The sequence below is a fragment of the Dipodomys spectabilis genome, unplaced genomic scaffold, assembly GCF_019054845.1.
Source record: "Dipodomys spectabilis isolate Male_0828 unplaced genomic scaffold, ASM1905484v1 ptg000193l, whole genome shotgun sequence".
Lineage (NCBI taxonomy): Eukaryota > Metazoa > Chordata > Mammalia > Rodentia > Heteromyidae > Dipodomys > Dipodomys spectabilis.
In genome coordinates, this window is record NW_024870870.1 from 1,349,751 (window position 1) to 1,369,198 (window position 19,448).

Here is a 19,448-nt window from a genome sequence, read left to right on the forward strand (position 1 = left end):
CATTTTTCTCAATGAGCAGTGAGTGAGTGGCAGGGGAGTATTCAAGAAGCTCTCCATGTTCTCAGTTAGCTAGTACCACCTAGATACCAGCTCAAATCTTGATAAACAGATACAGAACATACATGTAACTTATTGTGCCAGATTCACAGCTAGAGAGGTAGACGAGAAAGTGGAAGGGCTTGGTGTGAAAGCCACAGGTTGATATAAAGCAGAATTCAAAGGATGTGAAGATGAAGCGAGCTACCTGGAAGGGAAAGGAGAGGCAGCTAAAGCAGAAGAGCACCTAGACAGAGAAGATAGAGCACATTTAAGGCCACCAGGACATCAAGGTAACCCATCTGAGCTACAACAGTCTGGTTGTGCAAAGCCACAGAGAGAAGTTGGAAGAACATCAGCAAGTGCTCTTGCCCATTTCTAGGGAGCTCTCAGAATGACAGGGTAAGAATTGGTAGCTACAAAGAACACTGCTGCTGAGCACATCTCAGATCCCCCTGCTACCATGATAATTGACATTGGAGAGGAGCAGCAAGAGTTGTATGAGGTGATTGCAACTCACTATGTGGAGGCTGTTCTGCAGCATTGTGGAGTGTGGTCTCAGGATGCTTAGAGCAAAGATCTTATAGCTGGTGTCAAAGAATGCAGTCTACTTGGAGTAGATATTTATAGATGGCACGTGTCTGAACACAACAAGCTGATAATGAGATGCTAGAGGTAGTTTCCCTAAAGATATAACAGCCAAAACTGGAGAGGCAAACCCAGAGCTCTGCACCACATCAGGCCACCATGCCAATTGCTTCTACCATAGTACTAGCTACCCAGTTTGCACACCCATGACCTTTTACCCTGATTGTGCCCCACAATCCCTCACAACTTTTACTCTTTCACTTTGTTTATGTTTCCTTTTCCCTGCTAAACACTTCTGGATGCCTGTATTAGCTACCGCAACCCGTGCAAAACTGTTGCTTCTAATCAATTTCCTGACTCTGTAACTCAAATTACAGTCACAGTTACCATTTACCTGGTATCCTAGTCTCTACTACTCTTTTCTGTTACCCATAATTCATAACACCATGGTTCCAACCATCTGAACACTGACACCCTAGTCTCTGATACCCCATTCCCAAACAAAGCAAGGGAATAGTGAGCACAGACAGTCGAGTTTGTTACTCCTTTTGCAGGTGCATTGGGACAAGTTATTCCTCAGGTATTTAACATGAGGGACTAACTGGTGGTGGAAAGAAAACAGCTTACTCAAAGATGACTAAAATCGAAGGACATGACTTATAACTTATTGCTAGGAAAAGAAGGTCTTGCAGTGAAAGTTAATGAGAAAGAAAATTTTAGAAAAAATACTGGGAATGATGCAAAAGTTGAGCTTAGTCTCTTCTACTAGTGGTCTGAATTATTTTATGACATAGATACGTAATTACTTTGCATTTAAAAATTATATGAAGATGCACATTTATGCGGTACTTATATTAATTGATGGAATAGTTGCATAGTATCACGTTAATTATTTTCAATAGTTTATGCTCTATGATATGCTCATGAGTCTGCCTTTGGCAATATGAATTGAGCTCTCTAACAACAAATGGAATTTCATTGTCAAATACTACAAGGAGATTACAGATGATAGTACCAAAATGAAACCTGGAACAATAAAACTGAATAAAGCTACAAGTTTGCAGTGAGGGGGTCAGTAGTAAGGGCTATGATAAAAGAGAAATTCTTCACCGTGGAATCTTGGAAAAATAGAAGGTGTTTTCTTGAATTACTAGCTTTTAAAACATTCTTAGAAAGCAAGACATTGTTTTTTATTCTTGCTATTTGGAACCTCTTTAATGAATGGTTTAACAAAAAATTATCAAAATGACTTTGAAAATTCAATGATGTGAATTATCACATTAACATTATACTCAAAGTTGTCTTGAGATGCAGGAAGGCTGTATTCCTTTTCTATTAAATTAATGGAATAAGCTTCCTGTTGAATGATTGGACAGTCCATGACACTTGTTCCAAAACAAAAAATATACTGGAGAGAAAAAAAAGAGGAGTAGTTCCGGGAAAATGGCGGAGAAAAGCTGGAGGCTAAACAAGCTCTCGCATAGAAAGCAGTTTTATTGTTCCAGTGAACAGTCCTAGGCTGGAGAATTACACCAAGTGTGCCATCACAGTACAGAGAGTTAGCCAGAGAGGGAAAATCCAGGGAAGGAGACAGATCTGAGCACTTGCTGGTAGCTGCAGCTGTGGTGGTGAGCCGCCGCCTCCATAACTACAATACAGAGAATCCTGGACAAAGGTGCCAGACACAGCAAGCTAGTAGATTCTACTCAACACCAGTAAGAACTGACAAGGAGCAGATAACTTCATCCTACATAATGCAGACCAGAGAATTTAAAGGTACCAAGACTCTGTTCCATGGAGGAGAAGTCACTCAGCCCAGGCAGTGAAAACTCTGCCCCCAAAGGATTGTCTTTCTTCACTGGGTACACAGAGCCAGAGGCTGCCCTTCCCTAAAGTAGCCTAGATAATCAATTGAAATTCAGTAAACATAAACCTTGAGAATGGCTCTAGGCTGGGCTCTGTGAATGTCTCAGAAGCTAGCCCCTCAAGGAAAAGATACTGTTTGCTGAAAGGTCTCAACTCTACCCAGAACCTAGCCTCATCACAGCATATCCAAACTAGAGGAAACAGCCATCTTCCTCTTTGTGACACTCAAAACAGATCTCTCTCCCACTGAACTAGCCTGGGAGGAGGATTACAAAATTCTGGGTAAAGTACAGCATTTTTCTGCTTGCCCAAACAAACTGATTTAAGAAACCAATCAAGCCACAGTAAAACCAAACACCGCAAGCAGAACAGAGACTCCACCAAGGGATTGGTTATGGACAAAAGGGAGATACAGGATCTTGCCGTTCACGCCCCCCCCCCCCGCCCCGAAAAAATCAAAGAACCCTATTTTATACCTATTTTTATTATTAATTTAAAAAATTGTATTCTATTAATCTTCTTTTCCTCTTATAATTTTTATTTTAGGTGAATATGCATGTGTATGTTCTTTTAAATTTTTATTTTATTTCTACTGAACTTTTGGTCCTTTTTCTTTCTTTCTCATTCTTTTTATTTTTTCTTCTCTTTCATTCTTTTTTTGAGTGACTAAATTGCTGTTCTGCTCATCTTCAGATATACCTGTCATCGATTATTAGACCTTATCCCTCATTGTGTACACACATAATCCAGAAATTTATTACTTAATTCAAAACCTCTTAGGCTTAAATTCTGTAATAACAGTATTATCTCTTTATATGTATATAATATTTTAAGTATTTTTATTTTTAGTTTTTCATATCTCCTTTCTATTCCTCCTCTCCTCTCATCCTATCCACGTTTTTCTCTCAATATTACTTTAATAAGCTTGCATAATTTTTGTGTTTCACTTTTTAAATTTAAATTTTTGTTTTTCCATTTTTTCTTGTCTCTTTTTTACTCTTCTCTTTCTCCTATCCTTTTGTCCAATCCATTTCCCTCTTTAAGTTTAGGACTTAGTTAATTTTACTCTTTTTACCTTTCCACATCTCTCGGATCCTATTTTTCCCCACATTTCTCCCTAAACCTAGTAGTTTCTGGTTTGCCAAATTCTACTTTGCTGTTCTTAGCCCATTAATACATAGTTGTTTGACATTCAATAGATTGTATCTGTTGAAATATATTGTATTTGCAGACTTTTGCCTGTACAACTACAGGATTTTGGTTGATGCTTGCCTTAAAATAGTGTTCTAGCACAAAGCTGGTATTACTTTCATACTTAATAGAGGCAATCATGGAATCCATTAAAAGCCAGCTGAAAGAAGTCAGGGAGACCAGAAAGGGAATACTGTATGGAACCCAGCAGAAGGAATTAGAGTCCAAGGAAACCATAACCAATCAACTAAGTGATTTGAGAATAAACACTGAACACCAAATTAAGGAAGTAAAGAAACTCATACAAGATCTAAAACAAAACTCCAACGAAGAATTTGAAGCCATCAAATCCAAGCAATTAGAAGCAAAAGAACTAAAAACAAAATAGAAATTCTTGACAGTAGGTTAAACCATGCAGAAGATCAAAATTCGGGGATTGGAGACAGCTTAGATATTATAGAGAAAGAACATACAACTATCCAATACAAATCCAAGAAATATGATAGACCTATTCAACATTTGGAAGACATCATCAGAAGGCCTAATCTGAAGATAACAGGTGTAGAGGCGCACCTAGAAACAGAAGTTAATGGTCTAGGAAAATTGTTTCATGGGATCCTAGCAGAAAACTTCCCAAACATGCAAAATGATAGGTCTATTCAAATACAAGAAGCTTTTAGAACCCTAAATAGACCAGACCAGAACAGGACATCGTATCACCACCTTATAATCCCCACAGGATCAATTCAGACCGAGGAAAAGATCCTCAAAGTTGTCAAGGAGAAAAGATCAATCACCTATAAGAGAAACCAATTAGAATCACCTCAGATTTCTCAACTGAGACAATTAAAGCAAGAAGAGCCTGGATTGATGTAGGCCATGCCCTAAAGACAAACAACTATCAACCAAGCATACTGTACCCAGCTATACTCTCCTTCATAACTGAAGGTCAAATAAAAACCTTCAATACAAAAGAAAAAGTGAAACAATATATCTCTACCAAACCAGCCTTACAAAAGATACTTAAAGATGTCCTACACAGCGAAAACCAACAGGACCACAATAAAGGCCAAGAAACCACACCCAAACTGAGAATCCAAGAACCATAGGAAGAACCCATTTGGCGCAGCCCTCAAGAAGGTGGATTAAATGGCAGGAGCTCCCAAATATCTCTCAGTCCAATCTCCCAACATTAACAGATTTAACTCTCCAATTAAGCAACATAGACTGTCTAGTTGGATTAAAAAGAAAGATCCTTCCATCTGCTTCCTTCAGGACTCACACCTGGACCATAAAAACAAACCCATTTTGAAAGTGAAAGGCTGGAACAAAATCTACCAAGCAAACAGCCCCCGAAAAGAGACAGGTGTTGCAATCCTAATATCAGATAAAATAGATTTCAAATTAAAATTAGTGAGAAGAGATAAAGAAAGTCACTACAAACTAATAAAGGATCTCTCCTTCAGGAGGATATTAAAATTCTAAATCTCTATTCACAAAACAATGGAGTAACCAAATTTATGCAAGAAACACTACTTTCTCTCAAATCTCACATAGATCCAAAGACATTAATTGTTGGGGACTTTAACACACCACTTCCCCCAATAGATAGATGAACTCGGCAAAAACTCAACAGAGAAACCGCAGATATAAACCTAGATTTAATATTATACTCAGCAGTATCAGAATACACGTTTTTCTCAGCAGCATTTGGAACTTTTTCCAAAATAGACCACAGTTTTAGGTCAAAAAGCACACTTGTCCAAATTCAAAAACATTGAAGTTATACCTTGCATTCTTTCAGACCACAAGGGAATAAAATTAGAACTGAACACCAAAACCACCAAAGAAAGTCCTGTAACACATGGAGGCTGAAGAACACACCATTGAATCATCAGTGGGTCATGGAAGAGATCCAAAACAAAATTCAAATTTTCATAATATTCAACAAAAATGAACACAGAAATTACCAGCTCCTCTGGAACACAGGGAAGACAGTACTCAGAGGCAAGTTTATAGCTCTGAATACCTACATCAACAAATTGGAGAGATCTGAAACCAACAATTTAATGAGACATCTGAGTCTCCTTGAAAAAGAGCCGCAGGATAAACCCCAATCCATTAGATGGAAAGAAATAATTAAAATTAAATCAAAATTAAATGAATTAGTATCCATAAAAACATAGAAAGAATCAACAAAACAGAAGTGGTTCTTCAAAAATTAACAAATTGACAGATCCTTAGCAAATCCTGTTAGAAAGAGAAAAGAGGTGCTGGGAAGGTGGCTCAATGGTAGAGGGCTTTCTTTGCATGCATGAGTCCCTGGGATCGATTCCTCAGCACCACATAAGCAAAAAGAAAAACGCCAGAAGTGGCACTGTGGCTCAAGTTGTAGAGAACTAGCCTTGAGCTAAAGAGCTGAGGGACAGCACCGAATCTAGTATTAGAATGCCCAGCTACAGTAATAAGATAAGATGCAGATATAAATGGGATCCAATTACGTAAAGAAGTAAAACTCTCCCTCTTTGCAGATGACATGTTCTTATAATTAAAGAATCCCACAGACTCTACTCCCAAATTACTCAAGCTGATTCAAAACTTTGGCAAAGTAGCAGGGTATAAAATCAACCATCAGGGCTGGGAAGATGGCTCAGTGGTAGAGTGCTTGCCTTGCATGCATGAGGCCCTAGGTTCGATTCCTCAGCACCACATAAACAAAAAGAAAAAAGCCGGAAGTGGCTCTGTGGCTCAAGTGGTAGAGCGCTAGCCTTGAGCTGAAGAGCTGAGGGACAGCGCCCAGGCCCAGAGTTCAGACTCCACGACCGGACCCAAAAAAAAAAAAAAAAAAAAAATCAACCATCAAAAATCAATGGCTTTCGGAATGCCAACAATGAGAAAAGCATGGCTGAAGAAAGGAACACCATTAATAATAGCCCCACAAAAAATAAAATACCTAGGAATTAACTTAACCAAAGAAGTGAAGGACCTCGATGATGAAAATTTTAAAAACCTGAAAAGGGAAATCAAAAGAGAACTTAGAAAGTGGCAAAAACTCCCATACACCTGGATTGGAAAGATCAAAATCCTGAAAATGGCAATAATTCCCAAGGCTATCTACAAATTCAATCCAATACCTACCAATATTCCATCCACATTCTTCAAGGAAATAGAAGAGGCTATCCTAAAATTCATATGGAACAATAAAAGACCCTGAATAGCTAAAATGATCCTCAACAGAAAGAACAGTGCTGGAGGAATATTAATACCAAATTTCAAACTCTACTACAAAGCCACAATAATCAAAACAAGTTGGTACTGGCACAAGAATAGACCTCAGGACCAATGGAATAGAATTGAAAACCCAGAAATGAACCTACAGACCTATAGCCATCTAAATTTCGATAAGGGAGCTAAAAAAATAGAATGGAAGAAAGACAGTCTCTTCAGTAAATGGTGCTGGCAAAATTGGTTAACTACTTGCAGAAAATTAATTAGATTAATTAATTAGATCCTTATGTATCACCCTGCACCAGAACCAACTCCAAATAGATCAAAGACCTCGGAGTCAAATCAGACACCCTGAGAACATTACAGGATGGAATCGGAGAAACCCTAGGCCTCCTTGGCACAGGCCGACATTTTCTTAATAGAGACCCAGAAACACAAGAAATCAAAGAAAGTTTGGACAAATGGGATTGCATGAAACTGCAGAGCTTCCTGTATGGCAAAGGACATACCTAGCAAGATCGATTGAAAGCCCACAGATTGGGAGGAGATCTGCACTAGGCATATAACAGACAAGGGTCTCCTATCTAAAATATACCTGGAACTCAAAATTAAATCCCCAACAACAAATCCTCAAAGCAAAAACAGACCCGAAAATAAGTGGGCTAAAAACTTAAAGAGAAACTTCTCTGAAGAGGAAAGAGGGATGGCCAATACACACATGAAGAAATGTTCAACCTCTCTAGCCTTAAAACAAGTGCAAATCATACCAGCATTGAGCTACCACCTCATCCCAGTTACAATGGCTATAATCAAGAACTCTAAGAACAACAGATGATGGAGGGGATGTCGGCAGAAGGGAACGTTACTGCATTGTTGGTGGGCATGTAAAGTTGTTCAACCACTTTGGAAAATAGTATGGAGGTTCCTCAGAAGACTCCACATAGAGCTCCCCTATAACCCAGCAATCCCACTTTTGGGCATTTACCCAAATGATCACAAACAGGACCACACTAAAGCAACCAGCACAACTCTGTTTATTGCAGCATTATTTACCATAGCTAAGATATGGAACCAACCCAGATGCCCCTCAGTAGATGAATGGATCAAGTAAATGTGGTATATATACACAGTAGAATTCTATGCCTCCATCAGAAAAAAATGACATTGCCCCATTTGTTAGGAAATGGAAAGACCCGGAAAAACATTATGTTAAGTGAAGTAAGCCAGTCCCAAAGAAACATAGATCCCATGGTTTCCCTTATTTGCAATAACCACTCTGTGTCTGAGACAAGCAGAAAAGTTCAGACAAGTTGATGTTAGGCCAAATGAACCTCAAGATAAGGATTCAAATGAGTTTTTTCTTGATTGCGATTGTTCCTAACATATTTATAACATGATTTTTTTGTTGCTTTGAATGTCCCTCCCCCATGGTATAAACCCTGCTTTCACTGTATTTGATGTTGGTATCATTTGTGGAGGGGATGGGAAAAAACAAATTGTTTAAATAGGGATACTGGTGGATGCATTGCAGCGATGAGACGTACAAGTCATTATGTAGAAAAATAACTTTCAACTTTGGCCAGTGAGAGTGGGGGGCGGGCAGGGCCGTGTTTGGAGAGCCGGGGGGGGGGGGGGGGGGGGGGGGGAGATGAGAACGGATGGGAAGGGGAAAAAAAGGATGATGCAACAATGCTTGATGAGAAATGTACTCATTAGCTTGTCCATGTAATTGTTACCCCTCTGTATGGTATTTTCACAATAAAATAAATAAAGGGATGTGCTACAGAATAGATTCTAAATGTAATATTTAATGGTATTGGATTACTTGAAGACAAAGGTTTACAGAAAAATTTAAATTTCAGATAAACTGTAATATTCCAATAAACACGTTAAAGAAATATAATTTAAAAGTTCATGGTTCAAGGCAAACCCTGACAGAAAAGTCTGAAAGACGCTTATCTGGAAACAAGAAGTGACACTGTGGCTCAAGTGGTAGAGGGCTCCTATTGAGCTGAAGAACTCAGGGATATGTTTACACCCAGGTCCTGAGATTAAACCTCATGACTGACAAAAAGAAAATAAAATTTAAAGAATTAAAGCATTAGGGCTGGGAAAGAGATTCAGTAGTAGAGTGCTTCTCTTGCATGCATGAGGTCCTAGGTTTAATTCCTCAGCACCACATAAGCAGAAAAAACTGGAAATGGCTCTTTGGCTCAAGTGGTAGAGCACTAGCCTTGAGCTGAAGATCTCATAAGGGACAGTGCCCTGTCCCAGAGATCAGGCCCTCCTACCACCACCACCACCAACAACAAATTAAAGCATCAAACAACCTGAAGATGTTGTCCAGAATAATGAGTGCAGCATTATCCATTTACATGACTTAGTGACTTTAAACCTAGTTTACCAGGGGAGGTGGTGGGCAATTTGTGTGTTTGCCAAAACCTGCAAAATTATTTTGTAACCAAAGCAACAGTGATACACAGGCGATATGTTAGAAATGGACTTCACAACTTTGGGGGAGTAGGATGTCAGGGTTGGGGGAAGGAGGACAAAATGTGGAAGGGGTAATACTGTTAAAAATGTACTCATGGGGGTGGGAAGGTGGCTCAGTGGTAGATTGCTTGCCTTGCATGCCTGAGGCCCTGGGTTCGATTCCTTAGCACCACATAAGCAAAAAGAAAAAAGCCAGAAGTGGCCCTGTGGCTCAAATGGTAGAGCACTAGCCTTGAAATGAAGAGCTGAGGGACAGTGCCCAGGCCCAGAGTTCAGGACCCATGACCAGACTCCCCCCCCCCAAAAATGTACTCATTACTTATGTAACTGTAACCCACCCCTCAGTATATCACCTTCATAATACAAAATCCCCCCCCAAAAAAGAGAACTCACCCAAATAGAGAAAATTAGAGACAAAAATGAGACATCACAACATAAATAAGAAAAAATTAAGAAGTTTATAAGAGACTACTTTGAAAACTGTATGCCAATTACCTGGAGAATCCTGGGGAAATTCATGCTTTCCTACACTTGATCTGAACCAAGAAGCAACACATAAGAAGTAATGAAAATGAAATGTCAATAAACCACTTTCCATTGCAGAAAAATCTAGGACTCAATGAATTTACCATGAAATTAAGGCCTGCAAAGAACTTACAATACTTAGAACTAACTCTTCAATGGAATAGAAAGGGAAATGGAATTATCAAAACACATTCTATGAGGCTAGAATTAGACTCTTCCCCAAATCACATAGGGACTCACCAAAGAAAGAGAACTATGAAACCAGTTCTTTGATAAGCATTGATACAGAACATCTTAAAACATTCTCACCAACCAATTTCTGCCAGTAACAAAAAAATCATATTGTATGATCAAATAGGATTCATCCTAGGATACAATTGGATTCAATATTCTTGTCACTAAACATAATACAAACCATCAGCGGAAGCCGGGACAAGAAACATGTTATCGTCTATATGGAAGTAGAAATAGCTTTTAACAACCTCCAATACCCCTTTATGAATAAAAAGTTATGAGAATCTAGGAATGCATTGAACGTTCCTCAGTATACTACTGAATATGTATATGATAGTGGTAGTTAGCAATTACGTAACAGTGGAAGTATGAAGACATTAAAATCAGGAAAGAGAAAAAGATGTCCACTTTCTCTACTACTCTTCAATATGGTAGTGGACTATCTAGCAAAAGCAATAGGGAAGAGAAAAACATAAAGAGGATTCAAATAGGGAAGAAGTAAACCTATCCCTTTTTACAGATGAAATGGCCCTATAGCTTCCTGCCTTAAGATAGTAAAAGTGATGTTAACCTTCGGCAAAGTAGCACGGTATATAGCCCACAAGAATCAGTAGTTTTTCTGTGTTACCAACAATGGGAACTAGGCTGAAATCCAAAAAACAACCTCATATGTATTAGCCTCAAAATAAAAACAAATCTAAACAAAACAAAAGAACAGCAACAAAACTGGGAATTAATTAATTTAACCTCTACTGTGAAAACTTAAAAAATATAAAAAGGGAAACTGAAGGAAATTCAAGTAAATGGAAAGTCTTTCAATGCTCCTGGTTGGAAGAATTAATATAGTGAAAACTGCAATACTGCCCCCAAACTATGAACAATGCAATACATATCAAAATCCCAACAATATTCTTCAATGCATTCGAGAAAGCAATTCAAATTTAATATGGAATTACAAAATTACAGATGAAACAGAAGGTTTAGAAATGAACTCATGGGCCTATAGTCATCTTACACACACACACACACACACACACACACACACACACACACACACACCATGGAATTCTATTCACCCATTAGAAAGGATAACTTTTTGCCAGTCTTAAGAAAAATGAAAGGCTTAGGAAAATTCTACTAAGAAAAAAGAGAAAGGAATGCAGACAGAATAATATAGGTTTCATGGATTCATTCAGTTATGGTATCTACAAGTAAACAAGACACGTTTTAACTCTTCCCAGTTAGAACGATCATTATGAAGAAAGTTAACAATAGCAAATGCTGGCATGGATGCAGCCAATTGGGAACTCTATTACACTGTTGGTTGGAAATTAAATTGTTCAAACACTGTGGAATGCAGTATGGAGTTTCCTGAAAAGAGTAAATATATATCTCCCTTAAGACCCTGTAATTCCCCTCATGGGCAGTAATCCAAAAATTAACAAACAAGCTCACATGAAAGCTACAAGTATAACCATGTTCAGTGCCCAGGTCCAGAGTTCAAGGACTGGAAAACAAGTTACTACTGCTGGCATTTGTTTCCACAAATATGAACCCTTTGACATAAGATACCAAATCATTCTATTTGCAGTAGCTAGCATAGGACTTAAAGGTAGTGGGTGACAAAATGGCTTTTTCGTTGAATATTAGGAAAAGATGTTGGCAATCCAAGAAAAGGGAGATTTTGTTGTTGTTGTTGTTGTTGTAGTTTGAGGGGCTTGAAGTCTAGGCATGGGCACTGTCCCTGAACTCTTCAACTCAAGGTGGGTACTCTGTCTCTTGAGCCACAGTGTCACTTCTGGTTTTTGGTGGTTAAATGGAGATAAGAGTCTCAGGGACTTTCTTGTCCAGGCTGTCTTTGAACTGCAGTCCTCAGATGTCAGCTTCATGAGTAGCTAGGATTACAGCTGTGAGCCATTGGCACCAGGCTAAAAATGGAGGATTTTTAGAAAAGAAAATCCACCTCTTCACTTGTGTCTAAATCTTAGATATCACTATTAGAACACTTCACCTTCAACTCATTTCATCAGATATTTGTAAATTTTCTTTTCCTTCATGCAGGAATACTGCAGTCAGTATCAACTCAGCTGTGGGACTGAACAATTGTATGGAAATTGCTAGCACCTAAATCAAGAACTTTTACATCAAAACAAATGATTCCCACTTTTGGAATAATTGTTTTCTCTTTTTATAACAAATCTTTGCTTGATTACTTCTTAATGTGACTGATGACATATTCATTCTCTTCAGCCTTCTCCCACATGATGTTAAATATTTAAGAATTCAAAGATTTCCATTGATAATTCATTAAGCTGACCTCTAAGAAAATGTGCATTTCTAGAATTTGGTTTTCTGTCTTGTTCTTACATGCATAGGCTTTCTATGATTTATTTGTTCTACAAGGAATTCTACTTTCTAATCTTTGTGTGATCAATTTTAGTCTCTCTGTTCAGTCTTTCTGACACTCTCTCTGGAGTCTCCTTTGAGTCTGCCTCATAAAAAATATATTATTTATCAGCTAAATAACTTTCAGTTTCTGTTTTTTGCCTGACTTCATTTAGGCTGTGATCAGAACTGACTGGCTGTGCTTACTTGAGTTTTTTTTTTTTTTTTTTTTTTTTTGGGGGGTCCGGTCATGGGGCCTGAACTCTGGGCCTGGGCGCTGTACTTCAGCTCTTCAGCTCAAGGCTAGCCCTCTACCACTTGAGCTACAGAGCCACTTCCGGCTTTTTTCTTTTTACTTATGTGGTGCTGAGGAATCCAACCCAGGGCCTCTGGCATGCAAGGCATGCGCTCTACCACTGAGCCACCTTCCCAGCCATTTGTTTGTTTTGTGTGGTATTTTTTTGTTTTAGAGGTCTAGGATTAATATTCAAGGTAGTTGCTTCTCTGGGTCGCAGTGATCCCCTGACCTAGAGTCAATGGGTTTTTCTCCTAAAGATACAAAAAACAGCTGACTAAATTCCTGTTAATTGTCTCAAAATGAGGCAATCTGGCATCCTTGTAAAGCCATCAATAATCCTCTGTAACCACTTATAGAAATGGTCTATCAAGATGACTTTTCAAGGTTGACAGTGAACATTGTTCATTTCCAATTCAGCACAATGAAGCAGATCACATCCCATGGAGCAGACTTTTAGAAGGAAGGTCCCCTTCCTTCCTTATCTTATGATACATCAAACCATAATATTCTGCAGTTGTGGCCAGCCTGGAGCACATTTTCCCAAGAATATTCTGTAGTGTAAAAGAGGACCAACTATGAAAATAAAGGTGAAAATAGTTGTCTACTACAGATTGATTTATCTTGCTTTTATCTGTTGTTATTTTCATTACTTCAAACACATGGATAAATTATATTAGGATTAGACAAGTGGCAAAGGATTAATGGAATAAACATTCAGTTTACTTTCATATATCCAATATAGTGCACTTAACCCTTTATGGAAAATTAAATCCGACTCTAGAAACAATGTCAGAAATATAAAAGCCTCAATATGAATAATCTGGCACATATACACCATCATCTACTCAGAAATTCAGTCTCTCTTTAAATATTTATTTGGTACAAAATAATAAAAATTTGATTAATGAATGTAGCATTTAAGTACCATCTGAAATACTCCTCGTTTATATGATTGTATATGTTTTAGATGTCACCTAGGCAGGAATTAAACATGCATGTAAAATTCAAATTTCCACAATTTAATCTAGATTAGAGGAGTCATCCCTCCTGTAATGTGTGGTGTGAATTTTACTACAATGTTGATCCCTTCCACCTAATACCAAGAGTCATGTGCAATAATTTATTTTTTCATGTTAAGATGAGTGCTGAGTGTAGGATACACTTTGAATTATTATATTAATTTATTAAAATTAGTTTCACTTTTTTCTTTTCTATACCTGCAGAAAGTAAAATTATATATTAAACATTCAATATGAAGTAATCAATAACAAATAAACTATTATTAAAATGATATACTATTAAACTGTGATTTGAATTATAGTTCTAACAAATTGTGACGTAAACAACATTTAATAGAATTATGGGTAATGTTTTTTAAACTTACCATCTTGTTAATATTTTCTAATTGTGTCATTTGTTATTGTTGATCCATGTCATCTCTTCACCTCAATTGTTTAGTTTTCTGTTTTATCTGTATTGGTTTGCTGATTATGCATTTTGTTTTCCCTTTTTAGTGACTGACATGAGGCTGAAAATCTGTATGCTAGTTTATTACTGCCTACATTAAAATCAAATTGCTGCTCTCCACAGCTGTTCTATTTTTTTTGTGTAGTTCAGAATTTCCCCTAGTGCCACTGACTGTATTGCTGCTCTCATATATTATATTTTATTTTTTATTTAAATTTTGTTGTCAAGGTAATGTACAGAGGGGTTATAGTTACATAATTAAGGTAATGAATTAATTTCTTTTCTAACTTGTTACCCCTTCACCCATTTTTCTCCCTCTTCCCTCCCAACGCACCTTGCAAGATCGTTTCCAACCTATTGTTTTGTGAATATCACTGTTGCATAGATTTTCCTTTTGTTCTTTGTCTCACTATTTTGTTTTTGTCCTTCCCCTTCCCCAGTTCAGATCAACATATTTAAAATACTCCAGGTATCAAAATCAAATACAGTGACTACAGGGGATAAAACATAGGTGGGGAAAACACAAAAACACAAAAGGATAAAAATAAATCACATAGTACATTAAGAACAACAACAACAAAGAACATGTCTTGGAGTTCATTTCACTTAGAATCACCTTGTACGGTCATATGTACATAGCTATTGAGCTATTCTACTCATCTACTAAGATTATCCTTGATGTACACAATAATGCTCCCTCAGACCCAGTAATCCCACTTCTGGACATTTAACCAGATGACCACAAACAAGGCCACACTAAAGCTACCAGCACAATTATGGTTATCACAGTAATATTTACCATAGCTAAGATATGGAATCAACCCTGATGCCCCTCAGTAGATGAATGGATCAAGAAAATGACACACACACACTAACATACACACATACACACACATACTATGCTTCCATCAGAAAGAAAGATACCACCTCATTTGTAAGGAAATGGAAGGCCTTGGAAAACATCATATTAAGTGAAATAAGCCAGACTTAAAGAAACATAGTTCCCATGGTTTTCCTTATTTGTAATGATTAGTTTACATCAAGGATAATCTCATGTATTTTAATTTGACAGTTTGTTCTATGTTGAGCGTGCAACATTATTGCTATATTGTTTGTTGTCATTTCTGTAAACAGGCAGGTATATTGAAAGAATTACATTCATCTTATCCATTACTGAAAGGAGAACAACTAAAAGAGCAACCCCTACTAGGAAGAACAACTCCTACTTACTTAGCTTCATTCCTATGTAAGGCCATTGTTGTCCCCAGTATCCTCATGTTGTACATTTCAACCATATACCTCACACTGTATATCTAGTATCTTCTACATTGTGAACAAAATGCCTGAGAAGTTCCACTTTGCTTTACTTTAAAACAAAAAATTCTGTCTTAATATTTGTGGTTGGGGTGTGTGTGTGTGTGTGTGTGTTTACAAAGATCAGAACACAACATTTTTCTTCATTTCGAATACATCTTTCAGGTCATTGTAAGTTGTGGCTAATGGGAGCAGTCTCTTGTTATTTTAAGGATGAAACAGAAAAAGATATTTGTGCATGTAACACAGTTGCTTTATTAGTGTCGTTGAACACTGAACTTCGATTTACATCTTGGCTGTTGTTGTGAATAATGTGAATAACAATGAACTACAGATATATTTACGAGTTACCCAGAGAGAAATAATCACATGATTGGTGGGTCAGATGATTTCTCAACTTTGGATTTCTTTAGAAACTTGCATACTACTTTCTATAATGAGAATACTAATCTGTTTTTTGACCAATAGTGTAGAAAATTTCCTTTTCTCCACACTCTCACCAACATTATTGCCTTTTATTCAAAGGTAATAAAGGGCAGGTTTTAACTATCTGCAGTACCCTAGACTGGCCTTAGACTTAAATCCAACCTCCTAAATGCTTGGAATTACAAGCCTTTACCACCATAAGTGGTTTCATTGATTTTTTGATGAGTTATAATAGTTATGAAGTTGTATCATATAAATTTTGAGTTATATTTCTCTAATGACTTCTGCTCAAAATCCGTTAAGGCAGTATAGATGTTGTATTAAACATAACTCTGTAAACCCACAGGCAATTTTCAGGGCTTTATGGAGAACATGTATATTCAGACCTTTTGTCCATTTTTAATCCAGTTTCTGGTTAATCTCATCTTTAATCTCGATAAACCAGATCAATAATTAATTCGAGGTAGTAGAAAAGAAAAAAAATGCAGCAACTCCTAACATTTTTCAGTTTTCAATAACATGGTATTGCTTAAATCATTTTCTGTTAACAACTGATACTATATAACTCAATTTAGTTAGAACTATTACAAGGCTGTAGTTTATTTATTTTACATTGATTGCTCTTTCCAAAGCCTGTTTGTCTAATTTCCCTTGGTTTGTTTCAGTCTCAAGTAGCTCAGATTTCAAACTGAAGAATAAATGGAAGGAAGCAAACAAAAAAAAATACAATTCCTCTCATCTGATGATGCCTGTATAAAAATGAGGAAAGAGTTCATCCTTCTAAGGACCTATGATAGGACAACAAAAAAAGAATTTATTCTTCTATGTCTTCTTTATCTTTGCGATGTAACTTAAATGTTGTAAAACACATTATACTGCTCAGATACTTTTATGTTTTATCAGTTTTGCACATTTTTACACTATCAAGACATAAGATAACCAGTTTGATTTACAGCATGAGAAGTTATCCACCTGGCTTCCTTGGAAGCAGCATGATCAATAGATCTTACTTCTGGTTGCTCACTACCTGTAATGGTTTCTGTACTACTTATCACATTCTATTTAGTATTTTAAAAAGACTGCTGGCTAAACTCAAAGCCCATTCCTAGAAGTTTATGTTAAGTATTTCACAAGTTTTATTCCCTTAATTGTTAATATAACATTTGCTATAATGCTAATGTTATTACCATTTTAGTGTTGGGAAAAATTGTAATTAAAGGCACTAAGTGCATGGCCTAAAGACACACACAGTGAAGAAGGAAATGAGTCAAAGTTTCCGAAAGTCTTCCAGCAATACACAAAAGGTAGATAAAATCTCTCCATTCTATGACACTCTCAATTCAATATTCATATTGTCCAAGAAATAATAGCATACTAAGTATTGCCCATGGTGATTGTTTTCTGTCACATTTGTCTTCAGCACAGATTGTGTTGGTGACATTGGGTTATCATGAACAGAACTGAGCTTATACATTGAGGTCCAAAGGGAGGCAAATTTCTTCTGTCCCACAATTCCAGTATCCTTTTTAAAAAGTACTAAAACTTTTCAATATAATCACCTACTGTCTTATAAGTATCCAAAAATAAAAAATCATAAATAATAACTCCAAAATGCTTTAAAATTGGAGATGCTAAAACATGCCCCTCTGAAGTAAATTTTCTTCTACTTTTAACGTTATTCTGAAAGCCTTTGCTGGTTTGTCATACCTATAATCCTAACTACTTGGGATATCTACTCAGGAGCCTGAGATCTGTGGATAAAAGTTGGAAGCAAATCAGGGCAAAATAAATTCATGAGATTATTTTTCAAAAATTTTAATGAACCTGCAAAGGGCCAAGAATGGAGATATAGTTCATTTAGTAGCTCACCAATCTAGAGAGAAAAGGCCTATCAAGACCTTGAAACCCTGATTTCAAACTCTGAGCACGCCAACCCACATGCAAATGCTTGAGCACATGCGTGCATTCACACACATATTTATTCAAAATACCTTCATATCGGAGTTTTTCATGAATTTCTTTGCTAATGATATTATATGAGTAAAATAAAGGAAATAAACTCTTCCATCTCAGAACATTTTTTACTTTCTTATTGTAAAAATACTGTACAGAGGGGTAACACTTACATGAGCAATGTAATGAGTACATTTCCTAACAAGTATTGTTACCTCCTCCTTTATTGTTTCCCTACCATCCCTTCCCTCCCACCTCCACAAGTCCATTAACCTCCTCCCTTTCCCCACCTCAATTGTAAAGTTCACTTTACAACATAGTGTCTTGTGCATCTCATTGTTACAATGGGTCAACCTGTATCCCTATTTAAGGATTTTGTTTTTTTCCTTCCCCTCCGAAAATTAGAGGAAAATATATACAAGAAGAAGGCGCACAAACTTCCAATACAGTGAAAACAGGTGTTATAGCATGGGGGAGGAACATATAAAGAAACAAAAACAAAAACAACACAGTGCACGTTATAAGTACGTGAGAAACGATATCAAGAAAAAAAAAACCACTTGTATCCCTAACTTGGGGTTCATTTCCCTTAACATAATCTTTTTTTTTTTTTTAGCTTTTTTTTTGTTTGTTTTGGTCGGTCGTGGGGCTTGAACTCTGGGCCTGGGCACTGACCCTCAGCTCTTCAGCTCAAGGCTAGCACTCTACCACTTGAGCTACAGCGCCACTTCCGGTTTCCTGGTGGTTTATTTTAGATAGGAGTCTCATGGTCTCTCCTGCCCGGGCTGGCTTTGAACCACGATCCTCAGATCTCAGCCTCCTGAGTAGCTAGGATTACAGCCGTGAGCCACCAGCGCCTGGCCCTTAACATAAACTTATCTGGTCATATACACATAACTTTTGACCTTTTCTGCTTATCCCAGACATATATTAGTTATTGAAAATTAGAGAAACCATGGGACCTATGTTTCTTTGGACTTGGCTTACTTCACTTAATAATTTTTTTTCCAAGTCTTTCCATTTCCTAACAAATTGGGCGATGGAATGCTTCAGGAATTTGCCTGTCATCCTTGGGCAGGGGCCATGCTAATCTTCTCTGTATCATTCCAATGTTAGTGTATGTGATGCTGAATTGAGCACAGAATATTTTTATATATAAATTGTAATTGATATTTTAAACTAGACAAATAAAAAAAAAGTAAGTTTAAAAGAATTGTTGTGAAATTTGAGAACCGTGTACTTCTTACATAAGTACACATTTAAGAATAAAGTCAAGATTTACGTGTCAAAAACAAAATAAATCCAGATATTTGTTGTTCAAGAGATGTGTAGGAGGAGGAAATCAATTATTCTATGCAAAGGACCTGTCATAATGAACACTGCAGCAAGTGTTAAGGTTTGCTAAAAGTTTTAATGTTTTAAATATATTTACTTTTGGATATTT

At 37.0% G+C, this 19,448-nt stretch overlaps 1 pseudogene; it reads right to left on the reverse strand.

Annotated features, from left to right (window-relative positions):
• Window positions 1-19,031: 19,031 nt before the first annotated feature.
• On the reverse strand, window positions 19,032-19,144 carry LOC122121689 (annotated as a pseudogene).
• Between the last annotated feature and the right edge of the window lie 304 nt (window positions 19,145-19,448).